Below are 11,050 nucleotides of genomic sequence, written 5' to 3'. Positions count from 1 at the left end.
TCTAAAAATGGGCAAAGGTCAAAGAGGTATAGGCAGAAACGCAGGGTGTTTCAACTCAAGGAGACTTTCATCAGGAATAATTCCAAAGGCAGAGAGTGATCACCTAGCGGTGTTGTAGCTTTTTTGCCTCCCAGTTTTATCAGGCATGGCCAGCTGAGTAAAGCATTGGCTTTGAATTAACCACCACATTTTTAACCAGTTGAACTTCCATTCATTCACTTTGGTATTTTTCTTTCATTCACTTATCAGATATTTATTAAACCCCTTTATATACCAGGAACTGTGATGGTGCTGGGAATATAGCCTCCTTGTTTCTTTCCTCACCTGTACACACCTCATTTTATTTCCAGTCCAATCCTGTTTGGATCCTAACTCATTTCAACTTTAATTTCTTTGATCTTCAAAAGGACTCAAAGCTTCTATTTGGTTTCCTTGAGTTTGACCTTCTATTCTCCCTAATGTGCTTTGGATGGGGTAACTAGCCTCTTTGTCTTTTTGCTCTGCACTATAGTAAAGATCTATACACCTTAGACTTGGACTCTGGAAAGGAGTGTTGTAGTAGGGGTATTAAGAAGTTTGGGATAGACTTTATGGGGAGGAGATTTCGAGAAACAGTGATTGGGGGCACAAAGAAGCAATGTTAGACCCAGAGAAGAAATATAAGACAGTATGTTTCTCATATTTTATTACAGATATATAGCTTAGCACAGAGGTGTGCATTTTTTCTGTGTCCCTTTCTATGTTTCTTAATATCATATGTCTGAAGAAAAGTTGTGTTAAATCTCAAATTGAAGACAACTTATATTAGATTTTTATAAGCACTTCAACTGTTAATATTCTATGATTTTGATTAAAGAGAGAAACCACCATGTTAAAATCATGGGGCGGACGTGTGAGTGACAGAGTTGGTAATTGATTTTGAAGATTAAGGAACCTAATTAATATTCTTGCCTGAAAGTAACATGTTACATTTATACAGCGGTTGGTCCAAAGATTACCAGAAAATAGGACCTATATTTCGTTTAATAGAAAAAGTAAGTTTTAATCTGTTTTAAACATGAGCTAGATACACGTTTCTGTGTCATACTGTACTTGGAACATTGATTATGGTATTAAAATTCAAAAGAAAATGTTTCCAATCAAGAGTCAAATTGACGAAAAAATCTTGGAATGCCCCCAAAACTTATAGTTTTGAATGAAACGTAGTGTAATTCTCCTGGCATTACTTAGTTAATCACAATAAATTGACTTATTGCAGAACAATTTAACACTGCCCTTTAAAAAATTGAAGAATGAAAATAATAGTTTAAGTAATTGATGTTAAATTGTTCTTTCTGCCAACATTTAGTTAGAGGGTTTAATTGCTTCTTAGGGCAGCACCTTTTCTATGGTACTTGAAGAGTAATATCAGTATAGATAGTGCTTGTCTACTTATAAGGAATGACAATTAATCCCCTATTCAGCTCATCGAGTGCACCATCTGTTATTCAAGTGCACACATGGAAGGAGGAGGGAGACAAGCTATAATGCAACCCTGTTTCATAGCATTTTGAATGGTCATTCTATTTGTCAAAACATTGATCTCACTCATCCTGAGTCTGGCTGAAGAACAGTGCTACTATATAGGCTTTGAAGGAGCATGGATAGCTCTGAATCTATACTGAAATTATAAAACTAGCCACAGACACAATTTTTGATCAATACAAAATTTAATCTTTTCTACAGTGAGATGAAGGGGAGTAGAGCTTCAAATAGAAGTTGGATGGTACTTTGCAAAGCCCTTTGGCATAAGACATTTGCTTGATCCTCACAGCAACATACCAAGGTAATTTATCCAAGGACATGGAGAGAACTAGAAGCCAAAGCTTCTGAATTCAACCCAAATAATATTTTTGATTAAAGGTTATTATTTTAGTGTTTTATGGTCAAATGCTTAATATCTGGTTTTGTCATCTGGTTTTTATGTAAGGTAGTAGTATAACATGATTGTGTTAAGGAAACAGTGGGACCATCTTGATTGGGAATTGACTACTTAGGGATAGATGCTAAAAACCCCATATATTGAGTTCTGAGAATTACAGATGATTGTGCCAACTTCTTCTCCATGGGGTTTACGGATGTGCCAGTTGAGAGAGCCAGCCTTATCACCATAATGCCATCCTCTCACCTTCCTCTACCCTCCCTTGTCCCCATCTGTTCTTTTCTGGAGGAATGCAATATATGTGAATAATAGAGCTAATATTCCATTGAATATCTACTATGTGCCAGGCACCATCCTGAGAGTGAAAGAATTCTCTCCTCCCCTCCACTCTCCAAGGCTAGGAAAACGCTGAGAGAATGACTTGTAATATTTGCTAACAACTGTGAAAAGTGGAAACACACATGCTGTTTCCTGATCTGCTGTTTAATATCTCAATGATTGATTAACTCAACCTCTTCTACAAGAGGAGGCATGCTGGGGAGGTGCTGCGGCTTGAATGTCTCCTCCAAAACTTATGTTGAAACTTAATCTCCCCTGTGGTAGCATTGGGACGTGAGGCCTTTAAGAGATGATTCAGTCATGAGGACTTTCTCCTCATGAATGGTTTAATCCAATCATGGGTTAATGGATTAATGAGTTAGGTTAGTGGACAAATGTGTCACCATGGGAGAGGAATCTGTGGCTTTACAAGAAGAGAAAGGGAGTCTCGAGCTAGCACATTAGCATGCTAAGCCCCCTTGCTATGTGATGTCCTGCATGTGTTTCATGGGCAAATATCACACCAAGAAATGGCCTCTGCAGAGTCCCCACCAGCAAGAAAAATAAGGACCACACGTACTCATCATCAAATTGGTATTAGCTGATCAACACTATGTGCACATATAGTATTTTTAAACATCTTACCAAAAATTTTATATTGTCACTAGGACTTCTATCAAAAATATTTTTTATTATAATTTAGATTTTATAATTTGAAATATAATTACACACTATTCAGATGTGGGGGTCAAGATCACAGAGTGTCTTACTCTGTTTTGTGTTGCTATAACATAATGGTACAGCCTGGGTAATTTATAAAGAAAAAAAATGCATCTTATGGTTCTTGGATGTCCAAGATTGAGGTGCTCGCATCTGGCAAGGGCCTTCCTTCTTGCATTGTCACCCAGGGGTGGAAGGCAGAAAGTCAAAAGAGTGTGAGAACATAAGAGAACAAGAGGGGGCCAAACTTGCTTTCATAACAAACTCACTTTTGTGATAGCTAACCTACTTCATGATAATGGCATTAATCAATTCATGAGGGCAGAGCCTTCATGACCTAATCACCCTTATTGGGCCCCACCCCCTAACACTGTTGAATTGGGAATTAAGTTTCCAACACATGAACTTTGAAGGACACATTCAAACCACAGCACAAAGAAACTGACCATTGTCTTGTTAAGGTCCTGCTTTAATGAATGAGTAATGGCAATTGATTTATGATTTACACATCAAAGCAGCAGCTAAGCAAGGTTGGTCCTGGCATGCTCCACTTAGGGGTACAGAACATTTATTATATGAAAAGGTAAATGTTATTGATGTGCTTGAAAGACGTTTACTTGAATGTCTTGTTCATTCTACCTATTTGCTAGTTGAGTCCACTTTCCCATGTACAATGCCAGGTAAACTTTCCTTTAGGTTTTACTTATTTGACTATAAATAGCAAGTGAATTAAGGCTGCATTAATGATATTTGACAGTGCATACTAACATGTTTACTCATTTCCATAGACTTTTGCTAAGAAATGATAAGTTTTAATTCTGCTTTCCATGTTTTAATTGTTATTCCAGCAAATTCCTTAGTGGTCTTGGACTTGATTCTCATTCTTCTCTATCTCCCTGAGTGATTCATCTACATTCTTTTAAAGTCAGTAGGGGCCTTATACATAAAAGACATAGGTAAGGTTTAGGAAAGGGACAGAAAAATCTGAACATAAAATTTTAGGCCAGAAGTTTTTGGTGCACAAGAGGAGGGCTGTGAATGTCTTCACACGAATTGTCTTCAAATGATAGTCTGCTTAGACATGTAAAAAAAGTACACCGATATGTGAGGTAGGTATTATATTCTGTTTATATTTGATATGTGGATAATATAATGAAAATGAAAAGTTTAAGAAATGATGGAAAATATATCATTTCCTATTCTGTTTGCTAAATAACCGTTTATAAAAAAGAAGAATGAGACCTAAGCTTCTGAAAAGAACCTACTCCATGGTTAAGATATTTTATCTTTTAAATCAATGTGGATTTCTGTGACTGTATCTCTTTTGCTGCATTACCAACAGTGACATTTTAACACCTAGACATATGTGTACACTTATTATTTTTGTGAAACAGAAATTTTAGAAATGAAATATAGAACTGAAAAATTATATGCCTATATTCTTTTATTTATTTCAGCATATTATGGGGGTACAAATGTTTAGGTTACATATATTGCCTTTGCCCTCTGCCCAAGTCAGAGCTTGAAGTGTGTCCATCTCCCAGATGGTGCACACTGCACCCATTGGGTGTGAATACACCCATCCCCTCCTCCCCCACTCACCTCCCCGACACCTGATGAATGTTACTACTATATGTGCATATACATGTTGGTCAATTTATACCAATTTGATGGTAAGTACATGTGGTGCTTGTTTTTCCATTCTTGTGATATTTCACTTAGTAGAATGGGCTCCAGCGCTAACCAGGACAATACAAGTGGTGCTAGATACCATTATTTGTTGTGGCTGAGTAGAACTCCATGGTATACATATACCACATTTTATTATATGCCTATATTCTTAAATTTTCTGGATAGAAAATTAGTGGAAATAGAGTATGTTATTTCCAGCTAGCATTATGGTTATTAATAAATTATCTTGAAGAAATAGCAGATGTTGACACTGGTGTTTCAAGAAATCAAGACTTGAGTTAGTCATTTTATTTTGTTAGAAAGATACAATAGTTACTAAATATTTTATATCTTGTCATTATACAATTTAAATGAACTGTGCATATCTCCTTGTAAATCTTGTCATCATACAGTTTTTTCCTCAGACTGTTTATTAACCAAGAAAAAGAGGTTTCTTTGTAATAGCAAAAAGAGCTGTTTTAATAATTACAAAGATTATTGATTTCTAAACGATTGTAAAATAAATTATAAAAAGCTACATTTTCAAAAGGTTTGTAGTAAAAAAAACAACCATGTTCACTCCAATTGATACACTTTTCCAATAAGTTTTCTTTTATTCACTAAGTGTAGGTTGTAATTACTCATAAATGGTATCACTAATATAGTTCTAATTTATCTCAACTAGTTATCAAAGCCTATGCATATCTTCATAAAATTAAAATGTCACTATAACTGATTAACTTTAAAAACAGTACAGAATCTCAAATTTGTCTGCTCCAAGCTTAAACACCTGTCTTAGAGGAGTCCAGTTACTGATAGGCTCATCACATTGACTGACCTTTCAGTCCTGGTCCTTCCCATTCACATCTGGTAACAGTGTGTCTGTTGGATGGAATGTTCATGCTTCTGTTCAGACATTTCTTATAAAATTCACTTATTGCTATGTTAACAGCTCTAATTTAGGAGAGGAAAACAATTTAGCTGCAAAGGTAATACAATCTGTTCCCACAAAAGCATGCATAGCTGAGAGGAGTCTTTTTAGAGTTCTGATAATTATTTTCCATAGTAGAGTAATGGACGTGACTGTCTGTATGGAGTAGTTCATCAGCTAGACTCACTGGTCCAGTGTGACTTGCTTAACTCATTGCAATTGGCTAAATTCTAAATAAATTTTTGTAATAATTGTGTTAATGTATACATTTCAAAAACTAACACTATGATTTGCAAATATATAGAAAGTGTGTGTCAAACTTTTAGCAAATTTATTTATCTATTTATTTATTTTTTAATTTTTTTAAATTCAGGACATTATGGGGGTACGTTCTGGTTACATGTAATGCATTTGCCTCGCCCAAGCCAGGGCCATAAGCCTGTCCTTCCCCCATACAGTGTGCTCCGCTTCCATTAGTTGTGGGTTTACCCCCTAACCCCTCCCACCTGACTGGCACCCAGTGAATGTTACTACCATGTGAACACCTTAGTGTTAATCAGTTAGTACCAATTTGATGGCAAGTACCTGTGGTGCATGTTTTTCCATCCTTGTGATACCTCACTTTGAAGGATGGGGTTAATCTCTATCCAGGATAATACAAGAGATGCTAGATCACCATTGTTTTTTGTAGTTGAGTAGTATTCCACGGTATACATATATCACATTTTATTAATCCGCTCATATATTGATGGGCATTTGGGTTATTTCTACATCTTTGCAGTTGTGAATTGTGCTGCTATAAACATTTGAGTGAAAATGTCTTTACTATAGAATGTCTTTTTTTCCTTTGGGTAGATGCCTAGTAGTGGGATTGCTGGATCAAATGGTAGTTCTACTTGTAGCCCTTTGAGATAATCCCAAATTACTTTCCACAGGAGTTGTATTAAAAAAAAAAAAAGAAGAGTTGATTTGTTACCTAGATTGTGAGTTTTGAGGATTAGGAAAACTTAGGGCCTTTTTGGAGTAGAGAGAAGACAAAAAATACATATGTGTATATATATGCACATACACACACATATATATATATATATAGTGTATTCATATATACAACATATGTGCAAGTCCAGTATATCTAAAATGAGGTGATAGTTTTTTTTGAGCAATGAAATACGAAGAATTTTTAAAAAAATTTATTCACACTGTATCTTCTTGTAGGAGGGATGAAGACAAGAATTTCCAAACTGCAAAAAGTCAAATATTATAGAATATCATTTTAGAAGATGCAGGTATTTCAAGGAAAATGCAGAAGATAGGAGAGCATGGTTTCAACTAGTGGATTATGAATAATAAGGAAGGCTTTAGTTCCTATAGTCTGATTTTTGTTTGTTTTACTGCTACTAAAGGACTTTAACCTTGACTACCTGTGCTAAGCTACAAAGTTTCTATATTCTTAACTCAAATCATTCATTTCAACTATTGGGGTCAAAGTAAGTGGATTTATGTGAACTTCAAATAAATAATAAGTGGGCAAAAAAATTTTTTAGTAAATTTATTAATGAAGAAACCCACAGGATAAGGAAGCTTATTCAGAAGAAAATTTTATAGATTGCATATAGTCACTAGGATAAATAATGCTGGAATAAGATTGCTAAGTAAGATACAAAACTGGTAATGTCCTGAAGAACAATAAAATTATAACTTTTATTGTTTTCTTTTCTATCAGATGTAAATTGTTGCATCTCTATCAGCAAAACTCATTTATAACTTATTAATCTTCTACAAGCCTAACTTTATGTAGTCTGGGTCTGATCAATAGTAATCAGTAAGTTAAACAATGGTACACGTCTCTAAAGAATTATTTAATACTTAATTGGGACTGTTAGACAATGAATGCATCAATATAATATTGAAATCATATAAAGTTTATTCTATTTTCAAGTTTTTGGGTAATACTTTATTAACAATTATAGTTTCTAGTAAACTAGAGAATATTGAATGTTACCAACCAAGGAAATGATAAAATTTTGAGGCAATGCATGTACAAATTATCCTGATTTGATCATTACACATTGCATGCAGGTACTGAAACATCACGCTGTATCCTATGAATATGTACAATTATTATGTGTCAATTAAAGTGTATATGTTAAAAATTTAAGAAAGATATTCCAACAACCATATAATGATACATAGAATTTATTTTAGACCAAAATAGATTAGGAAATGATTATAGGAGGCCTCAGGGAAGGGGACATACACTTTTTTTTGTCAAGTTTTGTATGGTAATTAAGTTTTATAAATATGGAATTAAGCACAAAGGTCTCCTTCAAAATCATCCAAATCACTTAGGAGGGAAAAGCAGGTTAGGGTGAGGATGGAGAAGAGTGACAAGGTGCAGGGGTGAATGTGTGAGGACACAGAGTGGGTGGCTGCTCCATCTTCCAACAGACTCTCCAGTGATGACTTGGAAAGTCCCACCTGCATTTAATGGGAAAAATAAGCATTTCATTTCAACATGTTAGACAAAGTGTAAAAATGCTCTGGAGACTGACAGTATGCTGATTTAAATCAATATGGGCACTCAGATGAGGTCGTGTTTGTTTTTTCAAAAGTTGATTTGATGGAGATTGACTGATCCCCAGTATGTGTGGGGCTGGTCGTGTCAACGGGAAGATATAATATCCACAGCGGAGGTGACTTACGGGTGAGACAGTGTCCTCCAGCTTCACGACATTACCTACCCCAGATTATTACTTTCTTCAGTTTATTACCTACCTCTATTACCTGTCTGGCTGACCATGCCAGGACTGATATATGGGATATATTTGTGAAGTTAAAATTCTTTCAGAAAATTTGCTAAAGGAAAGAAGTATAAGAGCTATCTATTGTTATAATAAACTGGCGTTATGATTTGAAAGTCAAACTTCTCTAGCACAAGCAGCTAAATGATGTTATTTGTCAAATACTTAGAATTCACTGAAAAATACATTTTTATGGTTATAGAAATGACTGAGCTGCTCAGCCTCTTACATTAGATACTACCCAGCCATGGACTATTGCATTTAAATTCTAGAACTTGTGATTGCATTCTGAGATTTTATGACTGCCATGGAATCTTAAATACTCTCTCTTTGAAAAAGCTAGTTTCAAATCACCTCCTCTGGTGGCTAAGGTATCAGGATTTTTTTTTTTTCCCTCTAAAGTCATTGTTTTGTTTTTGTTGATCAGGCATCCAAATGATGATTCAAAGTATAATTTTTCAAAGTTTAAAATATAATCAAGTGTCATTGAAATAGAGAATGACTATGTATCCAAAATTGTTTTATTTGTTAATGAGGGAAACAGCGAGACTATAAAGCTGATTCAAAGAGTATTTGAGAAACTGGGTATGTATAGATATTTAAAATAGAAAAAGAGTGTTAGAATAACATTTGTTATTCTACAGGACATTTTATATTCCTGTATTTTATAAGTTAATTTCCTATGGAAAAATAAAACTATCACTTTAGGGTTTTTTTTTTCTGTGCCAGAGACAACATTTGTCTCTTTACATACAAAAAATCTACAATTTAACAACTAACTTCATATATCTAGGATTTTAATCAATAGTAGATGGCAAGTCAAATAAAGTAACCTTCCCTTGGATATTAAATTATCCTTAAGTGCATCTTAAAATATGTCATTGCTGCCTTTCCTTTGCCTTATTTACAATGTGTGGGTAGTCTCTAAAACAACATGTTTGCATGAAAAGAAAAAGAATCAACCAAAATGCTATTGTGCACATTACTGCTCTGGAATATTTACTGGCCTACTATGTATTAGGACTCATTATTACTGGTCAAATAATGTCTACTTTGCTTAAGGTTCCTGGGATGGTAACATCCAAGAGATAACAGAACATTTCAAATTGTCTGCCTCGTTCATTTGGAGATAGTACATAATATTAATTTGAGTTAAAGTCTAAAAAACATTGGATTTATGAAGTTATTGAAAAGTAGCTCACATACAAATTTATCTTTAATAATAGTATATTTTATGCACTGTTGTTTCCAAAGATATTATTATTTTTCAGTTGACTTCAAAGTGATTAGGATGAATACAATTATTATAATAGTTTATTAGTTTAGAGGATACATTCTTATATACTTTATTGTCAGAAATTTCATTTTATTCACACTTTCAACAAATATTTAATTGCTATTAAGTGCAGGAAACTTGTTATGTAGAAGGAACAAAGATAAATTTTTTCATACAACAAATATTGATTGAGTTCTTACTTTGTGCTGAGTACTCTTCTAGGAACTGGGTATAGGAAAAATACCCTTGTTTATGTAAATGCAAGTTATAGTCTATCTAGAATGAGGAGATGGACATACGATAAGAGATGTGTAAAGTGCATAGTATGTTTAATGAGGATGAGGAGGAAAAGTGAAGGAGGGAAAGTTGTATAATGAAGCTCCTGACTCCATTTGGGGGTCTGATTGCTGACAGCTTTCAAACCCCTCCCTCACCTCTCACCTCTCTGCCCAACATCAGATCAAGCTGATAAAAACAAACCCACAAACTAAAACCAACACGGGTCATAATGGGAGTGGAATGATACAATGTAGACACCGTTGGTCCCTAGCACAAGTGGTTACCCAATTGCTGAAGATTTCACTTGCATAAATCATAACGTTTATTCTTAGAAAATACACACTAAAGTACTGAAGAGTAAACAGACACAGTATTTCCAAGTTACTATCAAATGACAAAGAAAAATAAGATATAAATACATACACAAACATACATATGGAAAGAGAAATTATAAAATAAATGCAGCAAAATGTAAAAATTTTGTGTATTTCGAAAGAATGTACGGAATGTCTTATTCTACTCTTGCCACATTTCCATAAACTTGAAATTATATCAGAATAGAAACTTACTTCAAATTTTGTTTCAGATATTTACCAGGCAGTAAATTACTTAAAAGTTTATGTTATTTATTTACTTTTATTTTTAGCAGTCAGTGTTATCTGTAAAATTTGTCAGATCTAAAATTGTATTCTTTCTTTATTCTAAACAGATGTTCCTGTTGTGGTTAAACAAACAAACAAAAACAAACAAACAAACAAACAAACAAAAAAACCCCACAAAAATCCAGGTGTTCCCTTTATTGGCACTTTCAGATAATTAAAGCAATGCAAGCCCTTGCCCACACCTGTGAGCAGGAATGATCCACTGAGCCCCACCCAACAACCACCAGAATAAAACCCCAAGCCAGTCGCATTTCTCTGTTCCCACAAGCCACGTTTTGTCCTGCTTGGCAAACCGGCTGCTCTCCATGGAAAGCCTCATTGTGTCAGTAATAACCCTTTTCCTACCTTCTTTGCATGTGTGTAGCATCATCAGTCTGAACATCAGAACCAAATTTCTGAGGGGGAAAACCCTGACTATGGACTGTGACCATAATGTGGGGTGGGGAGCATTCTGGGGGAAAGGGCTACAGA

The sequence above is a fragment of the Lemur catta genome, chromosome 12 (genome assembly GCF_020740605.2).
Source record: "Lemur catta isolate mLemCat1 chromosome 12, mLemCat1.pri, whole genome shotgun sequence".
Lineage (NCBI taxonomy): Eukaryota > Metazoa > Chordata > Mammalia > Primates > Lemuridae > Lemur > Lemur catta.
Note: the sequence above shows the minus strand (reverse complement) of the source record.